The following is a 13,582-nucleotide window of genomic DNA, read 5'->3' as shown; positions in this document are numbered from 1 at the left end:
CTTTCTCCTCTTCAAAAATGTTTCAGGTTTGTAACTAACGTTGCCAGTGTTGCCAGCTTAGCAATTTTGTTGCTAAATTTAGCAACTTTTCAGACTACCCTAGCAACTTTTCTTCCAGAAGCACCTAGCAACAAATTTAGCTATTTTTTTAATTTATTTGGCAACTTTTGATAAGTGACTCAAACGATAAAAAGGCACAATTTACCATTTAAATTACACAAAAAGATGAAACCCAAAGATGCCTAGCAGTACACACATCACAGGAATTAAGTTAGCTGCTATTTGCAATTGTTTAATTTAATAGGAATAATAATAATAATTTAATAATTGAGTACTGTTATTGTTCATTTATGAGACACTTTGTTAGTAGCTTGTACCTGTGATTGTTGATGAGTTAGTACACTGTAAGAAAAATATGTAGAAAAATGGAAAACGTGCTAGTAATTTTGCAGGGCATTATCCATTATCCGTTGTAACCCGAAAACACAAAATACAATGCATAATTAAAAATGCAGGTAAAAAAACCTGTGGAAAAATCATCACAGAAAATTCCTTCATATTAACATAGTAGATTGTCCACTATTTTTATAGACTTTTTTTTAGAGTGTAGCACAATAACAAACTACTAATACACTGCTTTAAAGTATAATTGTTCAGAATGTGTAGTTTTACTTGTTTACTAGCTAATAATAAAAAAACTTAAATTGTAATCATTCAAAAATGTGTAAGTTTTCGATAATTCAGTGAATTTAATAATAGCTATTTATATTTCAATTTTATATTATGCATTTATATTGTTACGAACAAATATAAATTAACATATATAAAATATATGTTTTTGCTGAGATTTGACACAATTTTGCATCGTGATTACGTCATCACGCAATGACATCACAACATCATTTAGCAACTTTTAGCAACAAATCAACCTTCCTTTAGCAACTTCACCTGAAAATTAGTTGGCAACACTGAACATCGCTGACCTTGATGAACTTTAATATAATGCATGAACATGGATCTTTACCTCTTTGGAACAAGTGCTGAGTTTATTTTAGCACACGACTGGTTTTAATTATGTTGCATATGTTCTCAGCAAGAGCACTTAAAACCTATTTTTTTCTTTTGTAGCTTAGAACAAATGTCCCAGATGTTGCTTCATAATGCACATAAGCATTGGATGCTTTTTGGATAAAAGCGTAAATGTGGATCTGGAATTGGAGGCGAGTTATGGCATTCTGATACAAGATTACAAAGACAATCATTTATTTTCTTTAGAATTACAAGCAATGATAATTAAGACCAGGAATGTGTATTTAAAAAGTTAAGAAGGCCATTTGTAATTTGCGCGGCTTCTGGTTTCATTCGCTTCCAGTTATTTTATCTGAACAACAAAACAGTCCATTATGATGCTTGATATTGCAAACTGAGAAAAGTGTATTGCTGTAATGTGAGTTTGTTATGGTTCAACAGCGGCCCACAGTAATCATGGTCCTTTAACTCTGGAGAGTAAAAGGTGAACTATGGCTTGATCTGTAGATGGTAAACACATCCCACATGTCTTGTGAGTTGGTGGGATAAAAATACATGAGAACAGCATGAGGCTCCTTTACTGAGATTATGTTCTGCCATTGTGTTCTCAGACTTCAACTGTCTACAAAAGCCTAGATCTGAATTTAATGTTCAGTGTTTTGTGTTCATCTGCTTCTTCCATTCGCTCTTTTTTTACACTATCACAAATACAGTCATATACAAGAGTAATTTCTCAAATATTTATGATTTTTAAAATTCACTTCTGTAGTATGAGATGACTGGGTGCTTTCAACGTCCTGTCACCAACTGAACTGCAGTGGTCAAACTATTTAAAATATAGTGAATCGGCTCCAATCGGATCACGTATCGTGAATCATTTGATTCAGACCGGAACTTAGGATTGGGTTTGCGAATCATTTCGCAAATTGAAAGTCCCAAACTAAAATGATGGTTCTCGAATCATTATTCAGATTCGGAGTGTGGATCGCGAATGATTTGATTTAGATTGGAACATCGGAGCGGGTTTGCGATTCTTTTGATTCAGATTGGGATTCGGAGTGTGGATCGCGAATGATTTGATTTAGATTGGAACATCGGAGCGGGTTTGCGATTCTTTTGATTCAGATCGGGACTTCGGAGTGTGGATCGCGAATGATTTGATTTAGATTGGAACATCGGAGCAGGTTTGCGAATCTTGTGATTCAGATCGGGACTTCGGAGTGTGGAACCGGAGCTTCTAATGGCCGCTGCAGTGACGCAATGACTTTGCCAATCAGCGATTGGCTCTTTCATTTGGAAGCTGGGACTATTCCCCCATATTGCCAAGAGGTCCTCGCTGTAGCCTGTAGCTCGATGATGTTACTGGATCAGATCCAATACGTATTGGATGTTTGACGAGCATGCGCAGGTATTGGATTTTAATGCGCATGCGCAAAGTATGGCTGTCATTGAAGCTAGCATTTAATGTAAATTAAACTGTAATTACGAGATATAGGTGTGTTACTTTCATAGGCTTACACAAATTATATTATACTGTGATTTTAAACTAGTAGTGTATTCAAACTTTATTTAAGCAACGATGGCGTAGTTTTGAATGAAAGGGTATGTAAGCTATGTTTATTTTTTATTAGTTTGATTCGTTTTAGAAATAAAACTCTACTAATTACAATTTTGTTTGTTCTTTATGAAAAAAATGGGGTGTAACTATTGTCTTTATTTTTTCCTCTGATAGTCAAGCCAGTTAGTTAGTTCTGTCAAAAATTCGTTCATGAATCAAATATTATTTTTCGTTCTCACTCTCTGTGCTATACATGACAGAATGATGAAAAGTTATAGGCCTACTAAAATATACGGACATAATTTTTATACCATATAAAAATAAAAAGAAGAAAGGTGCATAAAGTCGGGGTTCCGTATAGCCGATAGACCCGTACCCGGGTTATACCGGGTGGTATGTTTTCACATACGAGGAATTTGTTTTCGTGACAGAAGTATATCTTAATAATTAGCTATTTACAGTGCAACGTCTGCATATCAGTCATGTTACAGTGCTTGTTGTATCGTTATAATAATGGATACAGCATTGATGTGCATCCTGGCGATAACATATGAATTGCAGGCTATTCAAAAAATAAATAATTAAATAAATAAAGCTTTGAAGTTGCCTGTATAGACGAAAACATCGCGGATGAATTTAGACATTAAAGTTTTTACATTGTAATGTAATGTAGGTCATCGTGTAGATATGTACTGTAGGCCAAAAACCCTTGCTACATGTACTGTGTTAGACTTCAATTAGACCAAGTCGTTAGACTGAGTCGCTGTGGATAAAAGCGTCTGCAAAATGATCAAATGTAAATAAAAATATGAATTTATTCGAGACCTACTACAGCGCATGCGCGTAAAATATCCACTACGTAGTGGATATAGTCCAGCTACGTCATCGTGCTGCAGGCTGCAGTGAGGACACACTGCAGTTTCTCCCATTCATAACATAAGCATAGGAGTGAACCATCTTTGTATTTCTATAGTCTTTGGTGTACTTCCTCAGGAGAAACATGCATTTGCCTAACATTTTTATGTAGGGCATTATTTAGTTGATATTTAGAGACTTTTTATTTTTTAAAAAGAATATTACAAGCATGGAGTAAGTGTTTGAAGAGAAGTCGTGCCTCTAAACCAGTGTTGCCAAGTCCACGGTTTTCCTGCGGAATTGGGCTTCTTTAACACTGTTGCGGCAGGTTGTCCGCGGGTTGAAGCGACCCCAATAACTTGATATTTACGGGAGCGCAGGGCACAAAGTAACACGGCAGTACGTGGTTTAAATATTTCCACACATGCTAGCGTAACAAAATGTATAGTATTTACTAGTTACCGTATCAACATTATATAGAGAAAAAAGTGCACCAAATTTCAACGTCTTTTGAAGATATCGCTGAACATTTATTTTACCATAGTAAAATTACATTTCTGGCTTAAAGTCTGCGTCAAATGGAAGTTGTTGCCGACTTTATTTCAGTGTAGTGACATATTTCCATCTGAAATGGAATATTGAATAGAGAGCATGGTTTTATTTTTGCGCCCCTCCTCTCTGTCTCTCACACATAGCAATCTAAGGGTTGGAGGGGCAAATGAAGTTCTTAGCAATGCATATTACTAATCAAAAATGAAGTTTTGATATATTTACGGTAGGAAATTTACAAATTATCTTCATGGAACATGATCTTTACTTAATATCCTAATGTTTTTTGGCATAAAAGAAAAATCGTTCATTTTAACCCATACAATGTATTGTTGGCTATTTCTACAAATATACCCCAGCGACTTAAAGGGATAGTTCACCCAAAAATGAAAATGTGATGTTTATCTGCTTACCCCCAGGGCATCCAAGATGTAGGTGACTTTGTTTCTTCAGTAGAACACAAACTGAGATTTTTAACTCAACCCATTGCAGTCTGTCAGTCATATAATGGAGCTGCTTGAATTTTTAAATGCATGTTTTAAACATATTGATTTTCCTCAGCGGAGTCGGTGGCCACCAGGGTGGCGTCTCTGAGGACTCAATATGCCAGACTGAGGAAACCGAAAGCAAGCGGGGGCGAGAAGAAGCCCCTCACGATGAGGCAGCGCTGGCTCCTGAGGGCCCTTGATTTCCTGAAGCCACACATCGTTCATCGGCGACACGAGACCACTGTACGTCTGCAAACACAGCAAAACGTGCATAGAGCCCTACTAAAAAAAATTGTTTTGTTAACATTGACATTTTTCTGGATTCTTTTTTGAATGGTTTAACTTAAATTTATTTTAAATGAAATTTTAGTAACCAAAAAGCATGTCTAATTAATCAGGAAACGTGTACAATTTAACAACAAGGTAACACTTTAAAATAAGGTTTCATTTGTTAACTATATTTAATGCATTAACTAACATTAATTAGCAATGAGCAATACATTGTTAGGGTATTTATTAATATTTGTTAATGTTCGTTAGTAAATACAACTGTCTATTGTTAGTCCATGTTAGCTCAGGTCCCTTAAATAACAACAACTTTTGATTTTAATAATGTATTAATAATGTTAGAATCTAATGTAGCTAAAAAAAATTAAATTGTTCCCAACAACAATTTATTAAGTTTAACAAATACATTTTTTTAGGGAACCCCTCCCCCCAATTTATTTTTTAAAAACTGTTTTCGGTTTTAATTCTTCTGAATTCAGTTTAATAATTAAATTTTGTAGTAATCAAAATGCATGTGTGATCAATTGAGTTCTTTTACAGTTTAATTTTTTTTTATTTTTTACAAAAAGATAGAGCCCTGTGAAATGCTGTGTTTAAGAAATTCGAACTTAGTTTTCTGTTTTTATTATTTAATGCACATTTATTATCAAAACCAATGGCAAACAAATGAAAGCATAAATTAAGCTTATTATCAAATAAAAATTTAACAAATTATTTTAACTGGTGAATCAGTTTTAATTCGTCTGAATTCAGTTTAATTCAATTTTCTAGTAATCAAAATGCATGTGTAATCAATTGCATTCTTTTACAGTTACTTGTATTTTTTTGTTTTTTTTACAAAAAACGACATTTCATAGGCCGAAAGTGAACGTTTTATGCAGTAAATTCCATTTTTATGACTACATATTCTGTCTACATTTACTGCATGAGTCATTAACACCCTGGTTTTCTTGTAGCTGGGTTTGGCGTCCTCAGATAAAGCGGAGGAGACTCTGGACGAGTCGGACGAAATGTCGCAGGAGACAGATAAAGAAGTGGACAGTTTCGACTCCATCAGCGTGTGTCTCTCCCCGATGCCCGGCACTCCAGACACCGGCATCCCCGAGGAAACTGCCTCGTACTCGCTGTCTCCCCGGAGCACATCCTGCAAACGCACACGCTCCTCCGAATCCGACATCGAGCTGCAGAAGCTGGAGGTGTTGAAGCAGATGTCTGCTAAAGTCCTGGAGAACCCGTCTCCAGACGCCGCCACAGTCTTCTCCAGCCAGGTGGCCATGGAGTACCGTCTGCTGAGAGACCCCAGCGTCCAGATGCGCGTCCGCCGGCAGATCATGGCTCTCCTCTACGAGGCACAGGATTCAGAGAGACGTTCCCGACAGTCCAAGAGACACGTACAGAGAGAACTCAAAACTGAGGAGGACGTTACTTGGATTAACACTAATATATAAGTTGAAATGTGGTTTTGTTGCAGACTGTGTTCATCTTGTTAATGCTCTTGATTGTTTTCTACGTTGTACTGAACTATTTTTCTTAGTGGAAGCTTTGACATAATCTACATGTAAGATAATAAAACAATTTCAACTTGACGTCCGTGTACTATTTCTGTAGCTGTTAGATGATGGATAATCAAAACAAGCTCTGACTGTTTTGCTAGTATGATGTGAAGTGCCATCAAATACCTTTTTGAGTCGAAATACTGCATCTGTCCAGCAGGTGGCAGCATCATGTAAGTGTACAGTTGAATTGTTCATTAAAGATGCTGAAATGCACTAAAATAAATTCATAATCTAACACTAGCTTTGAAAGCAAAATAAAGCCTTAGAAACATATTTTGATTGACTTTTTATATATTTTATAGTTTTTATTCACACACACACACACACACACATATATATATACATAATTTATTTATTATTTAAAAAAATTTTTTTTTAAATATATATTTTAAATAAAAATAGGCCAAACCGGGGTTTATGAGTTGATGGAAAAACTAAAAATTAATTTATAATGCAAAATTAATTTTAAGAGCAAAAATAAAACCATAGAAAGATATATTTTTGTGTTCCTTACAGTACAATTTTGAACAATTTTATATACATAAAAGTCATCGTATGTGTAAAAAAATTTAATTAAACGGGGCACACTAGAGTATGAATTGATGGAAAAAGTAAAAATAAATTCAGGGTGTAAAATTAAGTGTGCATGTCTGTCATCTATCTGTCTGTCTGTCTGTCTGTCTATACCACTCTCTCCCTCTCTATCTATATCTATCTATCTATCTATCTATCTATCTATCTATCTATCTATCTATCTATCTATCTAACTGTCTCTCTATCGATCTATCTATCTATCTGTCTGTCTGTCTATACCACTCTCTCCCTCTCTCCCTCTCTATCTATCTATCTATCTATCTATCTATCTATCTATCTATCTATCTATCTGTCTGTCTGTCTGTCTGTCAATTCTGTGTTTTTCTGTCAATATGGGGTGCTGTGTGTACATTAATGAGGAAAAAAAATTAACTTAAATGATTTTAGCAAATGGCTGCAATATAACAAAGAGTGAAAAATTTAAAGGGGTCTGAATACTTTCTGTACCCACTGTATCTATCTATCTATCTCTGTCTGTCTGTCTATACCACTCTCTCCCTCTCTATCGATCTATCTATCTGTCTGTCTGTCTGTTTATATCACTCTCTGTCTGTCTATCTCTGTCTGTCTGTCTCTATCTATCTATCTATCTGTCTGTCAAACTTTACTTTAGATATTTTATTTTGCTTTATATACATTTAAACATTGTACACGTGTAAAAAATTATAATTGTTATTAAATATATATGTTCTATTGTAAATTGTATTTGTATTTAAATATGTTTTCATTATTTTAATAAATTAATAGAAAACATTTAAATAAAGGAATTACATATGCATATTACATTTATATATTTGTTTAACGGAAACGTATTACTTTTATCAGGAGTACTTCAAGTAAATACTTTTAGATCTGGCTGGAAAAAATATTGAATATTTTATATTCTGTCTGTCTCTATCTGTCTGTCTCTGTCTGTCTGTCTATCTATCTATCTATCTGTCTGTCAAACTTTACTTTAGATATTTTATTTTGCTTTATATACATTTAAACATTGTACACGTGTAAAAAATTATAATTGTTATTAAATATATATGTTCTATTGTAAATTGTATTTGTATTTAAATATGTTTTCATTATTTTAATAAATTAATAGAAAACATTTAAATAAAGGAATTACATATGCATATTACATTTATATATTTGTTTAATGGAAACTTATTACTTTTATCAGGAGTACTTCAAGTAAATACTTTTAGATCTGGCTGGAAAAAATATTGAATATTTTATATTTAAATAATTGTGGATGGCCAAAATGGCTCTAAAATATTAGGCCTACTACAAATAATGTTTTCATATGTGGATACATCTCACTTTCCTCTATGATTGCAAGATGTCAAACCATGAAAGACGCAAATAGTTATTATTGCATTTTATATTTCATAATATTAGCCGAGAAAGTCTACTAAAAGATCAAATGCAGTTCATCTGTCTGTCTCTTTCATAAGCGTAACACAGGAACTCTGTCATGATAACACTAAACCTTGACTTGTTCTTTCTGTTATTATTACTCTGCCCTGTTTGAACGAGAGGAAAGGAAACAGACCTCTCTCACATTCTCCTTCTGACAATAAAAGCACTGCTCTTTCTCTCTCTCTGCTGTGAAGCGGCTCGTCCAGCAGAGCTTTGATTTGTTCAGAAGAGTCTTTGTATCCGCAGTCGCTTTCCTGCTGTATTATCACAGAACCGAGTGGCTTCACATGTTTACACGGGCTAACCCACCAAAAGACCCCCCCCCCCTTTTAAATAAATGTTACTATCCTACAACATGATTAGACCTACAAAAATATCAAGCTAGGTGTTAACACATTTTATCAATCAATTATTTATGAATCTATTAATTTTTGTAATTTTACATTTAATTTTAAAGTTATAGTGTATATATTTATTGTAACATTTGTGTGGACAGTTGACCATTTCAGTCATGCTTTTATATTTCAATTATATTTCAAAGTCCATACGTGTGGGGCATGTTGTCACGCTGGAAAATAGAAAAGGTAACATAAACCTGATGTTTTCTGAGATACAGCATTTATACATAGTTTCTGTGACAGCCAATGTTACTTATCATTAACTAATACTATTAAAAATCAGTTTTGTTTTAGTAATGTAGTAAATTGTGAATATAATTTTAATAGTATTAGACCAAATAACTGATAAATTAGAGATGTTGCCTCTACAACCAACAATAAAATAAATTTAAGTTGAAGTAGGCTACTAAAATATATTAGGGCTGTCAGTTTAACGCGTTAACTTGATTAATTAGTTATGAAAAAAATAATGCGATTAAAAGATTTCAACGCAGTTAACGCACTGGCCCCGCCCCCAGACCTGTACATTATCTTATATTTCAGACAGTTGACTGTTGACAAATATGATGCAGGGCAACAACTTGGTAAATGCAGTTATGCCCTAAAATTCAAGATATTGGTGCAGAAAATGCCCCTGTATGAGTTTTGTCTCATATTTATAAAGATATCACACTAGCAGCAAGAGCAATATCACACGAGTGCTGATTTTGTCCTGAATATCACAAGCTTAAATGTGATTTTATACAACAGTTCAGTAAATAAGTTAATATTGTGTTATATTTTAAACACAATATTATGTGTTTTTGCTCGATTTTGCAGAGAACAATTCTTTAAAGCCACTGCAGAATTGTTGTGCGTCTCCGAGCAACACAGCAGTGTTTAGTTTCTGAATGAATCCGCGTTTTGAACAAATCGAGTGAATCAATGACTCAAAGCCCATTCATAAAGAGAGCCGTTTACTTCATTCCTGAATGAATCAGCTATTTGAACGAATCGAGTGAAACAATGACTCAAAGCTCATTCATAAAGAGAGCCGTTTACTTCATTCCTGAACGAATCAGCTATTTGAACAAATCAAATGAAAGACTCATAAAGACATTTACTGCCACCTGCTGGCAGATTTAGTTTGTTATTCAGAGTATCACTTCATTAAAAAAAAAAAATCATAATAACAAAAATAAAAACATTAAAGGGATAGTTCACCCAAATTTTTTAATTCTGTCATCATTTACTCAGCCTCATGTCATTTCAAACATTTCTTTTGTGGAACATAAAAGGTTTGAAGACTGTTGGTACAAAGCTGTTTTGCTTACCAATGACTTTCATTGTATGAACAAAAAAATAGAGGTTACTGATATGTTTCTCAAATTATCTTCTTTTATGTTCCATAATCTATGTTAGGCCGTTATAGCCTAAATGTTTGTGTAATACATTATGTTGAATCAAGTATTTGATATTGTTGAAAACAATATTTCTTTCTAAAGCTACAATTTGTAATGTCTACTTGATATTTTCTCATTTTACACAAAATAGCTTTAAATAGTCTTTTGTGGGTATTTTCACAGTCAAATTTATTTTGCGATTAATTAATCGAAACATGTAATTAATTCGATTTTAATTTTTTTTAAATTAAAAAATGATTTAAATTTTAATTGACTGACAGCCCTAATATATATATATAATATAAGCAAAACTATCAACAGCAAATAGTAAAATTACTAACTTTCATTTCAGTTAACATTTATACCCCCAGGCTTACAGACTAGGCTTAAGCCTATAGTTCCAGACTGAAGTGTAAGTCTGAGCTGTTTCAACTGAAATAAACTTGCACTGACTGATCTTAAAATATATAAGTGCCTCTGTTTTGTCTCAAGATGCAAACCAGTTGTAATGGGGCTGACGAGACGTGAGACGTGCGGATCCATATGCAAAGCTTTATTTGGAGAAGACAGGGACATGGTCATAAGACAGGCAGGGTAAACAGTGGCAACCAGGAATATGGCGGGCAAGACACGAATAATCCTAGGGCTAGCGTGGGTCGACGATAGGCAGACAGAGTCACAGGGGCAAGGCTAAAGGGAGAAGTCCAGGAAAACAGGCGAAGATCAAAACCAAAGGAGACAGACAAGGCAAGGCAAAACTAGGCTAAGGTCGAAACCGAAGGAAACAGACAAGGCAAAACTAGGCTAGGAAACGACTTAGGGCTCTGTAGAGTAGCTATCGCTAGGAGAGTGATAATCGCTAGACAATACTCGGCAGAGGGAAGGAAACAGAGTGAGTGTTAAATAGTGAGTGATATGAAACAGCTGGGTGCAATCAGTGTAAACAGCTGTGTGCAATCCGTGCTGAGTGCAATCAGTGCAATGAATGATGGGATATGTAGTCCGGAGAGATCTGCAACAGTGTGTAGTGCGAGAGTCAATGAAATTGGAAGTTCATGGACCGGATTCGTGACACCAGTAATGTTTTTTAAGGGACATTTATGAAAATTACTTAAATGTCCTAATTGAACTTTGGCCTAATCCTGGATTAGTCTTATGTTTAAGTTGTTGTTTAAGTTGGTCATTTTACACTTTTTGCACTTTACATTTTGCGCTTTTTAATCTTCAGATTTAAATTTATTTCAATTAGTTGCCAAGGGAACATTTTCTCATTTTTGTTTAAGCACTAAAATAACTCAAATTAAAACTGAAATAAAAATAATCCTTTAAAAAAATAAAGAAGAAAAAATAATACACCACTGCAAAATTGCTAAAAAAAAAAAAATTCAAAACGGAAAATATAAAAATAAAAGCTAATTCAAAATATTCATATAAAACTATATAGCCTATGCTATAATAACATTTAAATAATACTAAAACAACACTGATGACAACTAGCCCCGGTGAGACGCAGCATTGGCTGGAAGAACATAGTCTTGTTTTAGTGGTAGTTTGAGAGTCGAGTTTAACATCACAGTGATTTGTGTGTCCAGCTGTTGGTCAGTGACAGGAAGTGGACGTTCTGAGAGGAAGTGCGCTGCTCTTCCATGCCTCAGGCACGACAGATGTCTCTCTCTCTCTCTCTCTCTCATCTGATGATGGGGCATGATGGGAAGGCAGGGTGCTTTGACCTACATTCACACTCTTTCAGTGCTGCAAGCACTGTGCATCATTACTGTCGCAGGGAAAGATGCCACTTCCTGTTTTCTCCTAATTGTTGATTCTGTGTTCTCTCACATCTGCTCATTACGGAGCATTATAGCGCTCTCAACACACTCTTTCATAATGCCCGTCATTTACTCTGCTTTTGGAATAGTTTTCTCTTTCATCTCAGAGCTCTTCTGCCTCTCATCCACGGTCTTTATCTTCGCTTTGCTGTTTCTCTCAGTTGCAAATAATAAATGAACAACAACAATAATAGTACAATATTATAATTAATGAAATATATTATTATTATTATAGTAATTATAGACTCTTCTGAAATCGAATAAGCACAATTTACATTAACAGTTGTAGTTTCCGTTGCAGCATTTTTAAAACAAGCCATTATGACAATCACTGGATGTAAACACGCAAGCAAGTCATTGGAAGATTTAAAAAATGTATTTTTATATATATAAAAAAAAAAAAAGTATTTTATTTTAGTGCTGTCAAACGATTAATCGCGATTAATCGCATCCAAAATAATATAATGCATAATATATGTGTGTGTTCTGTGTATATTTATTATGTATATATATATAAATACACACACATTCAGTATATATTTTGAAAATATTTGCATGTATTTACATGTCTATATTTATATTCATATAATTTATATTATAAATAAATAAATATAATATATAAAAATAACATATTTTTCTGAAATATATATACATGCATGGGTGTGTATTTATATATACATAATAAATATCCACAGTACACACACATATATTATGCAAACAAAGACTTTTATTTTGGATGCGATTAATCGCGATTAATCGCATCCAAAATAAAAGTCTTTGTTTGCATAATATTTAGGTGTGCTATCTATTTTATGATTTATTTATATAATTTCTGTCCTAGGTGTGCTGTTTTGTTATCTGATTTATTTTTATTAATTTATAAATATCATTTCAGCTGTAGGTGTGCTATTGATTTTTATTTATTTAAATAAAAAAAATATATAATCGCACCTGTTATTGTGTTAATTCATTTATTTGTTTTAAATATAATTTCAGCTTTAGATATGCTTTTTATTAAAATATTTTTTATTTATAAAAATAATTTCAGCTGTAGGTGTGCCTTCTATTTATTTATTTATTTGTTTGTTTGTTTGCAAATATAATTTCAGTTCTAGGTGTGCTATTTTGCTATCTGATTTCTTTTTATGCACTTATGCTGTAAATATATGCACTTTTTTTAAATTTATTTTATTTTTTATAAATATAATTTCAGCTGTAAGTGTGCTATGTTTTGTTCATTTATTTTTTATTTATAAATATAATCTCAGCTATGTATTTATTTTAGCTTTATAAATATAACTTCAGCTTATATTTATTTGAATTAAAAACATTGTGCTGAAGGATCATTTATTGAGACAACAAGCACAGTTTCATGATGCAAATATTTATGTTCTGGACCCTGGGTATATCCACATATAATGGGCACGGCATACTGTTGTTTTGTGTTTTGTCTAATTCTCACCCAGTCCTGTGAGTGAAATGGAGAAGGCTAAAAAAGGACATTTGCACGAGTGACTCAGCAGCCGGCGGCTCATTAAGACACATTAAACATCCCCCTGCAGCAGATCCAGGCCCACAGGCGTTACAGAGCCTCCTGGGAGCCACAGCAACAGCCCCCCCCCCCCCCCCCCCTCTCCCACTGCCTCACC

Source organism: Sinocyclocheilus grahami, unplaced genomic scaffold (assembly GCF_001515645.1).
Source record: "Sinocyclocheilus grahami isolate Dianchi unplaced genomic scaffold, SAMN03320097.WGS_v1.1 scaffold932.1, whole genome shotgun sequence".
NCBI classification, from domain to species: domain Eukaryota; kingdom Metazoa; phylum Chordata; class Actinopteri; order Cypriniformes; family Cyprinidae; genus Sinocyclocheilus; species Sinocyclocheilus grahami.
This window is presented reverse-complemented; position numbering follows the sequence as displayed.